This window comes from Ammospiza caudacuta, chromosome 7 (assembly GCF_027887145.1).
Source record: "Ammospiza caudacuta isolate bAmmCau1 chromosome 7, bAmmCau1.pri, whole genome shotgun sequence".
Taxonomy (NCBI): Eukaryota; Metazoa; Chordata; class Aves; order Passeriformes; family Passerellidae; genus Ammospiza; species Ammospiza caudacuta.
The window spans coordinates 1,435,302-1,451,281 of NC_080599.1; the positions used below are offsets into that span (position 1 = coordinate 1,435,302).

Genomic DNA, 15,980 nt, shown 5'->3' on the forward strand with positions numbered 1-15,980 from the left:
GCCATCACCATGGCAGCCCTGTCCCCTGGGCCTGGCTCTGCCCTTTCCTCTGCCCCTGCCTTGGTTCTGCTGCCATGAAGAGTTTTGTCATTAATATCTCTTCCCCAAGGTGCTGGGGCCAATGGCTTCCCAGTCAGGCTCCTGGAGCAGAAGCGGCTTTTCAGAGCCCAGCCAGGGATGAGCCCTGAGGCTGCAGCTCTGCAGTGGTGGCCACCAGGCCGGGCTGCTAAGGGAGGCTTCTGGCCATGGCCTGCAAGCAGCTGCTGCTGCCAAGGTGCCTTTGGTGCCTCAGGCTCTCCCTGGCACAGCTCCCAGCATGGCACTCTGCCCTTGTGCCTGAGCCCTTCCCTGTGCTGGGGCTGGCCTGGTGCTTTTCCTGCAGTGGGACCTGCCCTGCTGATGGCACAGGAAAGGCAGTTCCTGCTGGAGCAGGAGGCTCTGCTTGCAATGGGCTCCAACAACTCCAGCAGGGCCCTGTTGACTTCAAAACTGCTTCCTAGAGCACTTTATTCTAATATTAGTTATAGCTCCTGAACTGTGGAGTAAATGAATGTGGTTAAGTTCTTTCTTCTAATCATGATTAGAATCAATTAGAGGAATATTTATATGAATCTATCGGGTATCCCATCATTAATTCTGTGGGACAAATTGGGTTAAAGGTTCAATTCCACCTCTCAAGTCCTTTACACCTTTGACAAAGTCTGGGGCTGGGATTGGATCCAGTCACTTACAGTCTCCTCTCATTGAAGGAATTGTAGAAGTCTGGGGGCCCTGCAGGGGTTTGAGGATCCATGGTGGCTGTTCAGTGTCATTTCTCCACGTCATGATTTAGCAGGAGTTTTTCCAATAAAGAAATAAAGCTTTTGCCTGAAGCTCCCACTGTGCCCATGACAGGAACCCCTGTGAGTGTCTGGGACATCCCAGCTCTTTGGCAGCCTGGGGATTCCTGGGATGTCACTGTGGAGCCCCCGTGAGTGCCTGTGACAGATTGGTGCCTTTGCAGCACAAGGTGCCCTGGGATCTCACCATGCAATGGCTGTGACTGCCTCTGACCACAAGGCTCTTTACTCTCCCAGAAAGCCCTGGGAGGTCTCCATGGAGCCCCTGTCTGTGCCTGTGACATTCCAGCTCTGGAACAGCCTGGAGACTCTTGGAAAGTCCCCATGGAATCCCTCTGAGGGTCTGTGACAAATCTGATCTGTGGAAGGCAACCATCACCAGGACCCTGTTGCTATGGTCTGTTTCCAGGGAAACCATCACCAGCCCCCTGTTGCTAAGGTCAGTTTCCATGGCAACCATCACCAGCCCCCTGTTGCTATGGTCAGTCCCTTGGCAGCTCCATGGAGACCCCATGCCAGGGGTGGTTGCCATGGACACCAGTTAAGGTCTGCAGCCAGAGCCCATTGCCATGGCAACCATTGGCAGCCCCATCCCCAGGCTCATGGGATCCCAGAACCACAGAATTGGCTGAGCTGGGAGGGACCCATCAGGATCCTCCAGTCCAACTGCTGGCCCTGCACAGGACACCCCAACAATGCCAGCCTGGGCCTGGCAGCACTGTCCAAACACTGCTGGAGCTCAGAGAGCCCTGGAGCTGGGACCCTTCCCTGGGGAGCCTGGGCAGGGCCCCAGCAGCCTCTGGGCAAAGACCTTTTCCTGACATCCAACCTGAGCCTGCCCCGACTCAGCTGCAGCCGTTCCCTCCACTCCTGTCCCTGGGCACCAGAGGGAAGAGGTTCCCACAGCCCCAGCCAGGGACCCGCTCCCAAGGCTGTTGGCATGGCCGCCAGGGCTGGGACCAGCTGGGATGCTCGGTTTCCACGGGCCGGGGTTCAGGAATGGGATTCCCCAATTTCCTGCTCCCGCTAAAACCACACTGCCCTCGCTGCCCTCCCACCTCTTGTGGAAAGAACAAAAGGCAAAGATCCCAGGCTGGGATAAGAACAATTTATTGGGAACAGCAGCAAGATAAGGAACAAACAAGAACAGAAATAATACTGGCAACAGAAGGAATAAAATAAAGGGAGAACTACAACATAACTGACTGTCTCTTCCCGGCCACAATTTTCCACTGCCTGGAAAGGACACCCTTCTTCTCAGGAGAGAGAGAGAGAGAGTCCCATTCCTGCCCCAGGCAATTTCCTGAGGTGGGAGAGAATATAATGACATGGTCATGCCACGACCCTCATGTGTTTTTTCAGAGCCACATCATGTCCATTGGCAGGGGCAGGAAAAGGTACAAGTGTTTTCCCAGACTGGATCATGGGGAATATGGATCACCAGGGCTCTGCTTAACATGGGTCCTCCATGGGGGTTGAAGCTGGAGCAGTGCACGAAGCTCATCCTGCACTTGGGGCATTGGCAGAGCTTATTTTACCAGTGCCTCCTTTGGTGACTGGTCAAGTGAGAGCTCCGGGCGAAGCTCTTCCCACACTTGGGACACTCATAGGGCCTCTTCCCAGTGTGGATGCGCCGGTGCCTGATGAGGTTGGACTTTTGCTTGAAGCCCTTCCCACAGTCAGGGCAGAGGAAAGGCCTCTCCTTGGTGTGAATCCGCTGGTGCTGGAGGAGATGGTAGCTAGTCCGAAACTTCTTCCCACACTCGGGACACTCGTAGGGCCTCTCCCCAGTGTGGATGCGTTGGTGGGTCACAAGGTTGGATCTGTAGCTGAAGCCCTTCCCACATTCTCCACACTCGTAGGGCCATTCCCCGGTGTGGATCATCTGGTGGCAGATCAGGGTGCTGCTCTGCCTGAAGCTCTTCCCACACTCCAGGCACTTGTGGGGCTTCTCCCCATCATGAAGCTGCTCCTGGGCCATCAGCTCCAAGAACTTGCTGAAGCTCTGTCCACCTTCATGGCTCTGGGTAAGTCTTTCCTCCTCAGAGTAACCTGGGCAGGGTTTGGAGCCCCTCTTCCTGCAGGATCTCTGGGGATTTTCCTCCCCATTAGTATTCTGCACTGTGGACTCCATCAAAACAGCCTCTTCCATGAGGTTCTGCCAAGGAGATTTTTCCTCCCTGGTCTCCATCATCAGCTTTTTGTCTAGGGAAGGAAGGGCAAGGAGAAGATGGGATTTGCCTCCATTCCAGAAGGAAGGGGAAGGATATCCCCCCAGTGCATCCCCGGCAGGACGGTCTTGGCACCAAGGTTGTCCTGCAGCCGGGTGCTGGGCTGGGCTGGGAGATGGAGCAGGAGAGAGGGGGAAAGGGGCACTGATTTCCTCCTCACCTGCCTGGGTATCCCAAGGCTCCTTCCTCTTCCTCTCAGCCTCCTCCTCCATCCAATCAAGGTTTGGGAATGGGAAATCCTGTTCTGGGAAAAAAACAAAGGGCGCGCAAATTGTCTTTTGTTCCGGGATCTGTGCTGGGCTGGGAGATGGAGCAGGAGAGAGGGGGAAAGGGGCACTGACTTCCTCCTCACCTGCCTGGGTATCCCAAGGCTCCTTCCTCTTCCTCTCAGCCTCCTCCTCCATCCAATCAAGGTTTGGGAATGGGAAATCCTGTTCTGGGAAGAAAACAAAGGGTGTGCACATTGTCTTTTGTTCCGGGATCTGTGCTGGGCTGGGAGATGGAGCAGGAGAGAGGGGGAAAGGGGCACTGACTTCCTCCTCACCTGCCTGGGTATCCCAGGGCTCCTTCCTTTTCCTCAAAGCCTCCTCCTCTATCCAATCAAGATTTGGGAATGGGAAATCCTGTTCTGGGAAGAAAACAAAGGGTGCGCACATTGTCTTTTGTTCTGGTTTGAAGCCAAACTTGGGGGAGAGTCTAAGTCGGAGTTACAATTTAAGAAGAAAATTTAGATCAGGGCAATGCTACAGAAACACTGCCTCAAACTGACAGAGTCAGGATATAACCTGACACCCTGTTGGTCAGGTTGGTGGCAGCAGTCACATTAAATAGTGGCTTCAGTCCTGTTGGAGTGATCAACGTGATTCTGTCAGAGCAGTGATCCTGTAAAAGGGTCTGGTCTTCCTCTGAAGGTCCAGTGGTGGTTATGGAGATCTTTTCCTCTGGGAATCCAGTAGGCAAGCTGCTCCTGGTGTTGCGAGGCTCACCTTATATCCAGGTAGGAATGCTTGGTTCCTCCCCCTGGGCAGAGCATCCCACAATGGGATGATGGAATTTTATCAGTCCTGCAGTGACACTCAATGGCCCATTCACAGAAGATATCTCCCCTGGAGGGCGTTATCAGGGGTGAGTCATGCAAGAGATAAAGAACACTGCCCTGCCTTTTTATAGCAGTTGATGAAGATGGGGATTGAAAACATGCATTTGGTTACATCTTGCATGGCAACCTGAAACAGTGGGGTAATCCCTGCTCAGGGCGTGAATAACCCTCCCCTTACCCAAACTGGCTCAGCTGTAAAACCCCCACCCTGGGAAGGGCACACACACAGGGGACAACGTCACACTTGCCCTGCTCCAGGGGAGGTCTCTGTTCCTGTCACTCCCATGCTCTCTCCCCCTTCTCTCTTTCTTTCCATCTGTCTCTCTACCTCACATTTACTGTTCAATAAAATCCATTTTGGATTTGGTCTCGTTAGCACCTTAATTGGGGCAGAGGAATCTCTGTAACAATTTTCTTAACCATATTGCAATATTATTTGGGCACAGTGAGATCAGGGCGCTGTTCTCTGACTCCAAGTGCCTTTGACAACAGCATGGTTCCCTTCTCTGAGGAGGTTCTGGTTCTTTCTGGAAGAATTCTTGGAAACTTGGAAGGACTTGGAAACTGTCCCTCCTTCCTCCTGGGGAACTTATGGGGAGAAATGATGAAGAAAATGGCTGTTCTGACTGACCAGTGAAAAAGAAAATATTTTGTTGTCCTTCCTTGAAAAGGGTGCTCAGGGCAGTCTCTGTCTCTCTCTCAGGGAATGCTTGGGGCTCTCTGTCCCCTCGCCCTGAGGGGTGCTCGGGGGTTCTCCATCCCTCTGGCCTCAGGCAATGCCTGTGCTGGGCTGGGGACCAGGGGCTCTGTGTCCCTCTCACCGCTGAGGGTGCTCGGGGCTGGGGGGGGTCTCCCACCTTCTCACACCTGGGGAGGCCGGTGAGGTCTCTGTCCCTCTCAGCCCTGGTGTGACCCCACCCAAACATCATCGGGGTCAGAGGGACAGAGACACCCCCAAAGCCCCAGAAGGGCTGAACCTGGGATTTGGTTTGGGGCTGAGGATTTAGGAAGGGGCTGGAATTGGGGCTGGGCTTGGAGTTGGGGCTGACATTTGGATTAGAGCTGGGATTGGGGTTAAGGCTACACATGGGATTGGCTTTAGGGCTGGGGTTGGGAGTGGGTCTGGGGCTAGACAAGTCTGGCACTGGGATGAGATTAAATACAGAACTGTGAGTGTGTCTCAACAGGGAGTGAGATTGAGACCAGGGTCAGGGTCAGGTTTGGGACTGAGCTCACCCAGAACAGGACAGGGGGGATGTCACTGCAGAATGTCCCTGGCATCATCCCAGCCCTCCTCAGGCACCTCCAAACATGAGGGGCAGCTGGGTGCTCCAAGATCCAGGTACTCCCACACTGCCCCTCAATACGAGGTGAGCATTCCCTGAGGGCAGCCCTGACTGTAACCCCTGCAGCTCTGGGATCAGCCCTCACATCCCTGTGGGAGCAGCTGCAGACAGGATGGGAGATTCCTCTGGGCACTGGACAAAATAAACTTGGCAGAAATCAAACCTGACTCTGCATAAATCGCTTTGATGAATACTTGTTTTTCCCACAAATCATATGTGATGAAAACACAAATAAATTGCAAACATGAATAGACCAAAAATAGAAGCAATTTTGTGGGAATTCCAAGTTTGATCAGTTCCTGAACAGCTCCAGCTCAGCTGCTGGTAGGTTCCAATAAGAGCAAAGTAGAAATTCAGCCCAATACAGATTATGAAAAGGAAGGGAAAGCTCTGTGTAGCTGTCACAAAGCTGACAGGGATGAAGAGAAAAATTATTCTCACATTTGGCAAACCCCCAAGCCTGTGAATTCAGAAGTTATCCTGGAATTTAGCTACTTGAGTGGGGGTTCTTGTGGGACTTTCCGCAGCCTTGTGTTCCTCATTGTGGGGTGAATGAACCTTGTCAGTCTGGCTGGTAGCATTTGCTCCCTTTCCTCCAGCGATTTTAACAAACTTTTCAAGGAAGGACAACAAAATATTTTCTTTACACTGGCCACCTACAACACCTATTTTCTTCATCAGTTCTCCCATAAGTTTCTCAGAGGAAGCTCATCCACGTTTCCAAGAATTCTTCCAGAAAGAACCAGAACCTCCTCAGAGAAGGGAACCATGCTGTTGTCAAAGGCACTTGGAGTCAGAGAACAGCGCCCTGATCTCACTGTGCCCAAATAATATTGCAATATGGTTAAGAAAATTGTTACAGAGATTCCTCTGCCCCAATTAAGGTGCTAACGAGACCAAATCCAAAATGGATTTTATTGAACAGTAAATGTGAGGTAGAGAGACAGATGGAAAGAAAGAGAGAAGGGGGAGAGAGCATGGGAGTGACAGGAACAGAGACCTCCCCTGGAGCAGGGCAAGTGTGACGTTGTCCCCTGTGTGTGTGCCCTTCCCAGGGTGGGGGTTTTACAGCTGAGCCAGTTTGGGTAAGGGGAGGGTTATTCACGCCCTGAGCAGGGATTACCCCACTGTTTCAGGTTGCCATGCAAGATGTAACCAAATGCATGTTTTCAATCCCCATCTTCATCAACTGCTATAAAAAGGCAGGGCAGTGTTCTTTATCTCTTGCATGACTCACCCCTGATAACGCCCTCCAGGGGAGATATCTTCTGTGAATGGGCCATTGAGTGTCACTGCAGGACTGATAAAATTCCATCATCCCATTGTGGGATGCTCTGCCCAGGGGGAGGAACCAAGCATTCCTACCTGGATATAAGGTGAGCCTCGCAACACCAGGAGCAGCTTGCCTACTGGATTCCCAGAGGAAAAGATCTCCATAACCACCACTGGACCTTCAGAGGAAGACCAGACCCTTTTACAGGATCACTGCTCTGACAGAATCACGTTGATCACTCCAACAGGACTGAAGCCACTATTTAATGTGACTGCTGCCACCAACCTGACCAACAGGGTGTCAGGTTATATCCTGACTCTGTCAGTTTGAGGCAGTGTTTCTGTAGCATTGCCCTGATCTAAATTTTCTTCTTAAATTGTAACTCCGACTTAGACTCTCCCCCAAGTTTGGCTTCAAACCAGAACAAAAGACAATGTGCGCACCCTTTGTTTTCTTCCCAGAACAGGATTTCCCATTCCCAAATCTTGATTGGATAGAGGAGGAGGCTTTGAGGAAAAGGAAGGAGCCCTGGGATACCCAGGCAGGTGAGGAGGAAGTCAGTGCCCCTTTCCCCCTCTCTCCTGCTCCATCTCCCAGCCCAGCACAGATCCCGGAACAAAAGACAATGTGCACACCCTTTGTTTTCTTCCCAGAACAGGATTTCCCATTCCCAAACCTTGATTGGATGGAGGAGGAGGCTGAGAGGAAGAGGAAGGAGCCTTGGGATACCCAGGCAGGTGAGGAGGAAGTCAGTGCCCCTTTCCCCCTCTCTCCTGCTCCATCTCCCAGCCCAGCACAGATCCCGGAACAAAAGACAATGTGCGCACCCTTTGTTTTCTTCCCAGAACAGGATTTCCCATTCCCAAACCTTGATTGGATGGAGGAGGAGGCTTTGAGGAAAAGGAAGGAGCCCTGGGATACCCAGGCAGGTGAGGAGGAAGTCAGTGCCCCTTTCCCCCTCTCTCCTGCTCCATCTCCCAGCCCAGCACAGATCCCGGAACAAAAGACAATGTGCGCGCCCTTTGTTTTTTTCCCAGAACAGGATTTCCCATTCCCAAACCTTGATTGGATGGAGGAGGAGGCTGAGAGGAAGAGGAAGGAGCCCTGGGATACCCAGGCAGGTGAGGAGGAAATCAGTGCCCCTTTCCCCCTCTCTCCTGCTCCATCTCCCAGCCCAGCACAGCACCCGGCTGCAGGACAACCTTGCTGCCAAGACCGTCCTGCCGGGGATGCACTGGGGGAATCTCCTTCCCCTTCCTTCTGGAATGGAGGCAAATCCCATCTTCTCCTTGCCCTTCCTTCCCTAGACAAAAAGCTGATGATGGAGACCAGGGAGGAAAAATCTCCTTGGCAGAACCTCATGGAAGAGGCTGTTTTGATGGAGTCCACAGTGCAGAATACTAATGGGGAGGAAAATCCCCAGAGATCCTGCAGGAAGAGGGGCTCCAAACCCTGCCCAGGTTACTCTGAGGAGGAAAGACTTACCCAGAGCCATGAAGGTGGACAGAGCTTCAGCAAGTTCTTGGAGCTGATGGCCCAGGAGCAGCTTCATGATGGGGAGAAGCCCCACAAGTGCCTGGAGTGTGGGAAGAGCTTCAGGCAGAGCAGCACCCTGATCTGCCACCAGATGATCCACACCGGGGAATGGCCCTACGAGTGTGGGGAGTGTGGGAAGGGCTTCAGCTACAGATCCAACCTTGTGACCCACCAACGCATCCACACTGGAGAGAGGCCCTACGAGTGTCCCGAGTGTGGGAAGAGGTTTCGGACTAGCTACCATCTCCTCCAGCACCAGCGGATTCACACCAAGGAGAGGCCTTTTCTCTGCCCTGACTGTGGGAAGGGCTTCAAGCAAAAGTCCAACCTCATCAGGCACCGGCGCATCCACACTGGGAAGAGGCCCTATGAGTGTCCCAAGTGTGGGAAGAGCTTCGCCCGGAGCTCTCACTTGACCAGTCACCAAAGGAGGCACTGGTAAAATAAGCTCTGCCAATGCCCCAAGTGCAGGATGAGCTTCGTGCACTGCTCCAGCTTCAACCCCCATGGAGGACCCATGTTAAGCAGAGCCCTGGTGATCCATATTCCCCATGATCCAGTCTGGGAAAACACTTGTACCTTTTCCTGCCCCTGCCAATGGACATGATGTGGCTCTGAAAAAACACATGAGGGTCGTGGCATGACCATGTCATTATATTCTCTCCCACCTCAGGAAATTGCCTGGGGCAGGAATGGGACTCTCTCTCTCTCTCTCCTGAGAAGAAGGGTGTCCTTTCCAGGCAGTGGAAAATTGTGGCCGGGAAGAGACAGTCAGTTATGTTGTAGTTCTCCCTTTATTTTATCCCTTCTGTTGCCAGTATTATTTCTGTTCTTGTTTGTTCCTTATCTTGCTGCTGTTCCCAATAAATTGTTCTTATCCCAGCCTGGGATCTTTGCCTTTTGTTCTTTCCACAAGAGGTGGGAGGGCAGCGAGGGCAGTGTGGTTTTAGCGGGAGCAGGAAATTGGGGAATCCCATTCCTGAACCCCGGCCCGTGGAAACCGAGCATCCCAGCTGGTCCCAGCCCTGGCGGCCATGCCAACAGCCTTGGGAGCGGGTCCCTGGCTGGGCTGTGGGAACCTCTTCCCTCTGGTGCCCAGGGACAGGAGTGGAGGGAACGGCTGCAGCTGAGTCGGGGCAGGCTCAGGTTGGATGTCAGGAAAAGGTTTTTGCCCAGAGGCTGCTGGGGCCCTGCCCAGGCTCCCCAGGGAAGGGTCCCAGCTCCAAGGCTCTCTGAGCTCCAGCAGTGTTTGGACAGTGCTGCCAGGCCCAGGCTGGCATTGTTGGGGTGTCCTGTGCAGGGCCAGCAGTTGGACTGGAGGATCCTGATGGGTCCCTCCCAGCTCAGCCAATTCTGTGGTTCTGGGATCCCATGAGCCTGGGGATGGGGCTGCCAATGGTTGCCATGGCAATGGGCTCTGGCTGCAGACCTTAACTGGTGTCCATGGCAACCACCCCTGGCATGGGGTCTCCATGGAGCTGCCAAGGGACTGACCATAGCAACAGGGGGCTGGTGATGGTTGCCATGGAAACTGACCTTAGCAACAGGGGGCTGGTGATGGTTTCCCTGGAAACAGACCATAGCAACAGGGTCCTGGTGATGGTTGCCTTCCACAGATCAGATTTGTCACAGACCCTCAGAGGGATTCCATGGGGACTTTCCAAGAGTCTCCAGGCTGTTCCAGAGCTGGAATGTCACAGGCACAGACAGGGGCTCCATGGAGACCTCCCAGGGCTTTCTGGGAGAGTAAAGAGCCCTGTGGTCAGAGGCAGTCACAGCCATTCCATGGTGACATCCCAGGGCACCTTGTGCTGCAAAGGCACCGATCTGTCACAGCCACTCATGGGGGGCTCCACAGTGACATCCCAGGAGTCCCCAGGCTGCCAAAGAGCTGGGATGTCCCAGACACTCACAGGGGTTCCTGTCATGGGCACAGTGGGAGCTTCAGGCAAAAGCTTTATTTCTTTATTGGAAAACCTCCTGCTAAATTATGAGGTGGAAAAATGACACTGAACAGTCACCATGGATCCTCAAACCCCTGCAGGATCCCTCAACTTCTACAATTCCTTCTAAGAGAGGAGAATGGGAGTGGCTGTATCCAATCCCAGCCCCAGACTTGTCAAAGGTGTAAAAGATTGGACAGGTAGAATTGAACTTTAACCCAATTTGTCCCACAGGATTAATGACAGAATACCAGATACATTTATACAAATACCGCTCTGATTGATTGTGATCATGATTTTACAGGAAGATCTTAACCAGAGTTATTTACTCCACAGTACAGATGCCATAAAAATTATTAGAATATAATGTTCTATGAAGCAATTTTGAGGTCAGCAGGGCCTTGCTGGAGTTGCTGGAGCCCATTGCAGGCAGAGCCTCCTGCTCCAGCAGGATCTGCCTTTCCTGTGCCATGAGCAGGGCAGGTCCCACTGCAGGAAAAGCCCCAGGTCAGCCCCAGCACAGGGAAGGGCTCGGGCACAAGGGCAGAGTGCCGTGCTGGGAGCTGTGCCAGGGAGAGCCTGAGGCCCCAAAGGCACCTTGGCAGCAGCAGCTGCTTGCAGGCCATGGCCAGGAGCCTCCCTTGGCAGCCCAGCCTGCAGAGCTGCTTCCTCAGGGCTCATTCCTGGCTGGGCTCTGAAAAGCCACTTCTGCCCCAGGAGCCTGACTGGGAAGCCATTGGCCCCAGCACCTTGGGGACAAGATATTAATGACAAAACTCTTCATGCCCGCAGAGCCAGGCCCAGGGCACAGGGCTGCCATGGTCATGGCTGTGAGGTCACAGCCCCTGCAACAGCCTGGCTCCTCTCAGCAGACATTCTGGCCAGAAGCCTTGTGAGGGCACCCAGCACATCAGAGAACCCACACAACAGGAATTCTGTCCTTGGGGAGGAGAGGGTTTCACTGGGTCAGGCTGCGCAATGCTCCTGATCTTGGACAATTCCTGTGATGGGGAATCCACTTCTCTGGAAAAAGAGCTGTGGTTTTGTGCCCCTCTCATAGCTGTAAAATATTTCCTACTTCTAACAAATGTAAATCCACCCTTGTTTAGTTTAGAGATATTGATCCTTGTACTGTCAAGGCAACATTTGGGAGAAAATACCTTTGACCACTATTTTTCCCTTTTCACAGACCTTGGAGAAAACACAAAAGTCTCCCAAGATGGGGTTTGGAGGCCTCATCACAAAACCAGCAGGTAGAGGCTAACGGCTCTGGGGTCAGTGGTGTGGAGACTGGGAAAAGAACAGGAGTAACCATGGAGGGATGACAGGGTGGTTTTAGAGAGGCTGGAACTTTTCTTCATAAGTAGGAATGAGCCTGAAGAAGACATAATAGCACCAAGTGCAGCTGGGGAAGTCCAGACTGGACACCAGGAGAAAGGAGTTTCCCTGCCAGGGCAGGGCTGTGGTGTAGCATGTCCCCAGCAGGAGCCTGGGTCAACCCAAGGCTCTGTGTGGGCAGGCAGAGGCAGGCAGGAGGCAGAGATGTCAGCAAAGGAAGGGCCCAGCCAGGTGGGGCAGCTGGGGGATGCCAACAGCCTGCAGGGACAGAGACACAGGTTTGCTCAGCGGCAGAAACACCTTTCCCTTCCTTGTCCCCACCTGTCATGACTGCCACCAGTGTTCTGCTCTACCTGGAATCTGGGGACATTTTCTCAGTCCTGTCCCTCAGAAAGATCTATTTATAGTATGAAAAACTTCAGTGTTTCATCCTCTTTTTGAGTCCCTTTGAAGTTCTTTGAGCACACTCAGAGTTGAGGGACTGAGTGTGATGCAAAGAGCACCAAAGCCCCAGAGGGTCATTGAAGTCCCTGTGCTGTGTCTGTGCTGCTGAGCTGGGCTGGGCTCCTGGCCCAGAGGCTGCTCCTGGCAAGGGCAGCACTGCAGAGAGACAGCTCTGGCCAGGAGCAGCTCCTGTGCACAGCCTAGCAGGGCTGGGACGCTGCCAGGGCCCCTCAGGGACACCAGCAGGGCACAGACAGAGCTCACAGGGGCTCAGCACTGGCAGGGGCTGTGGGATGGCCCCGAGGGGGCTGTGTCACAGCAGCACCTCTGGGGCTGTGTCACAGAGGCACAGATCAGCTGTGATGTCAGCAAGGGGCTGTGTGACAGCACAGAGTGGGCTGTGTGAGGTCACAGATTGGGCTATGACATCACAGAGTTTGTTGTGAGAGGTCAGTGAGAAGCTACAACATCATAGAGGGGACTGTGTGACATCACAGAGCAGGCTGTAACATCAAGGCAAGGCTGTATGACATCATAGAGCGAGAAGTGACATCAAAATATGTGCTCTGACATTACAGAGTGGCAGTATGGCATCACAGAGAGGGTTTTGTTACATCACTGAGGGAATTGTGACATCACACAGCTGTCTGTGACATCATAGTGTGAGGCCATAGAACCTTGCCATCATAGAGGGTGGCTCTGTGACATGAGAGAATGGGTTGTGACATCACTGGGTGGTTGTGTAACATCATAGAGCAGCCTGTGACATCATAGAACAAACTGTGACAGCGCAGTGTGACACTTTGACATCACAGCACCTTCTGTGACATCCCAGAGCAGCTGTGTAACATCACAGAGGACTGTGTAACATCACAGGGACTGTGTGACATCTCAGGAGCTGTGTGACATCACGGAGGCTTTGTGAGGGCACTGGGGAGGTCACTCTACCCCAGCCCCCTCACAGCTCCCCCCAGAGCAGTCCAACCCTGCTCGTGCACAGCGGGGTCCCCTGTCCCCCCGGGTCCCCCCACCCCCGGCCCCGCAGCCTCCCCCAGAGGATGTTCCACGAGATCGACCCCAGAGCCTGAAATGGGGATGGGGGGCCGGGGCCCTGGGGGTGGCACAGGGGGACAGGGACCCCCCGGCAGTGTCCCCGTGTCCCCCAGGGCCAGAGCCTGGGCCAGGGCTCCTTCACCCTGTTACGAACGAGGCCTTGAGAGCGCTGAAAAATCCCCAGCAAGGGATCAGCCAAAACCAGATTGAATATAAAGGGACAGCAGCACAAAGTTCATTGGCAAGAGTCCCTCTGCTCCTGACTGGGCACTTCAGGCACAGCATGGAAACAAAGCAACAACAAAACCAAACAAAATCCAGGCAACCAAACCAGAAAAGAATCAAGAACTGTCCCTGTGTGTGTGTGTGACACAAGGACATTTAACAGAGCCCAAACTTAACAGAAATGAACTCAGACCTTAACCTTAACTGATACCTTCAACTTCACAATTTAGTAAATAATAGCACTTAATGGTATTTAATCTAACTTAAAACCTATGACTTAATGATTTAACAGTGATATAACACTTAACAGTACTTAACTTAGCCAATAACTTTTATTAAACATAACAGCTTAGCAAAGGAACAACTCTTATCAGCATTTAACTTTGCTTAGGCCTCATGACTTAACCTCACTTACAGGCCTGACTGACTCAGCTATCCAAGGCACTCCAAGCCCTCAGAGAGGAGCATTTCTGCCACATTTCTCGAGCACAGGCACTCCTGTGTGCACATGGACACCAAGAGTCACTGCAAGGCACCTGTGAGAAATTTCCCTGATCCTTTGGCATCTCCCCAGCGGGTGAAGGGTTGAGCCTGGAGGAGTGGGGGGATCGGCCCAGGCTCTGTGGTTGTTCAGGATCCCCAAGTGCAGCAAATGGGAGAGTTCCCGGCAGGGAGAGGCCCCACTCAGAGGGAGTTGCTGGCTCAGGAGAGCTCCAAGGGCTCCTTTTGGAGCGCTGTTTGCAGGCTCCAAGAGAGGGGCTGCAGTCCCAGCAATGGTTCATCCTGGCCGCACTTGGCATCAGCAGCTTTCTTTGGCAGTGTGAGAACAGGGATATTGTGCCACTGAGGAAACAAAAACAGCTCCCAGGGCTGCTCCTACAGAAACCAGGAGCTGGTTGGGCAGCAGCAGTTCCTGGAGCAGACAGTGTTTGTGATGAGCTGCAGAGGAGCTGAGCCCAGGGGCTGTTGGCCAAGGCTGAGCCCCAAGGAGCATTTCTCAGCTGGCAGGGCGTCCTGAAAAGGGAGGGACGAATGCAGCAGCACAGGGCCCATGGAACCAAGGGACCATTGTGACACTGTGGAGCTCTGTGAGACCAAAGGACCATTGTGACACTGTGGAGCCTCATGGAATCATGGAGAGCACTGTAACATTGCTGGGCCTCATGGAACCAAGGGGAGTGTACTGATGCTGTGTGGCTCCATGGAATGCAGGGATCATTGTGACACTGAGAGGCCACATCAAAGCAAGGGACCATTGTGACACTGCGGAGCTTCATGGAACCGTGGAGACCACTGTGAAACTTTGTTGTGTCATGAGACCAAGGGGCCATTTGTGACACTGTGAGATGCCATGGAGCCAAAGGTCCATTGTGACATTGCAGGACCTCATGGAATCATGGAGACCATTGTGACAGTATGAGGCCCCATGGAACCAGTGAGGGCGTTGTGACCCTGGAGGTCCCTACAGAACCAAGAGGACCATTGTGATGCTGTGAGGCCTTGTGAAACCAAGAGGCCTTTGTGACACTGCAGGGCTGCATGGAACCAACCATTGTGACATTGCAGGGCCTCGTGTCATCAGTGGTCCATTGTGACACTGTGGAGCCAAAGGAGACCATTGTGACACTTCTGGGCTGCATGGAACCAAAGCTCCAGGGTGACAGAAAGGGGCCTCCTGTCATCAGTGGTCCATTGTGATGCTGTGGAGCCAAAAGAGACCATTGTGACACAGCAAACCCCCAGGGTCCAAAGGTCCACTGTGATATTGCAGAGCTCATGGAACAGAGGAGTGACGTGACATTGTGGGGCCTGTGGAACAATGGAGATCACTGTGACACTGCAAGGCCCCGTGGAATCTTTGGGACCATTGTGACGCTCTGGGACCCCATTGAACCTGGGGGCCATTGTGACACTGCTGGACTCCATGGAATCAAAGCACCATTGTGACGCTGCAGGGCCCCATGGAACCAAGGGGACCATGGTGATACTGCAAGGCCTCATAAAAGCAAGGGAACATGAAACAGATCTGGCTGGTTTGGCCTCTCATTGGCTGCCTGACTTGTCCAGATGACCTTGGCATGTTGAGGGTCTCTTCTCATCTGCTGCTGAAACACTGGGGCTCTGTGCTTTCCTTCCCAATGGAAAAGAATTGTCCTTCTCCTCCAAGCACCCATAGCCAGAATTGGGATTTCACCTCCAAATTTCCTTATATACAGAGATTGTTCTGATAGGAATATTGCCAGGACAAGTCTGGCTGGCAATGGTTTCACAAGAATCACGCTCACCTGTCCCCAAAACCCTGGGTTAGGCTCTGTGTTCTTCTTCCTATGAGAAAGAACTGTCCTGCTTCTCCAGGTGCCCATGGTTGAAATTGGATTCCACCTCAAAAATTCTCTATATCCAAAGACTGGTCCCAGACAAAATCTGCCATTACTGAAAAGTCTGCCAGGCCTTGGCCTAGTGAGGCTCTCCAAACACTGGGGCTCTGTGCTTTCCTTCCTATGGAAAAGAACTGTCCTCCTCATCCAGGTGCCCATGGCCAGAATTGGGGGTTCACCTCCAACATTCTCTATTGTGACAGTCTCAAGGAGATTGTTGGCTCAAAACATTTTGTGTGCGGGGGAGGAAGGGGCAGGTCCAGCCTTGCCCTGCC

The 15,980-nt window shown here is 53.1% G+C and overlaps 1 pseudogene; it reads left to right on the forward strand.

The window, feature by feature from the left end:
* Positions 1 to 15,980, forward strand: part of LOC131560146 (zinc finger protein 420-like) — a 255,280-nt pseudogene that overhangs the window by 184,039 nt on the left and 55,261 nt on the right.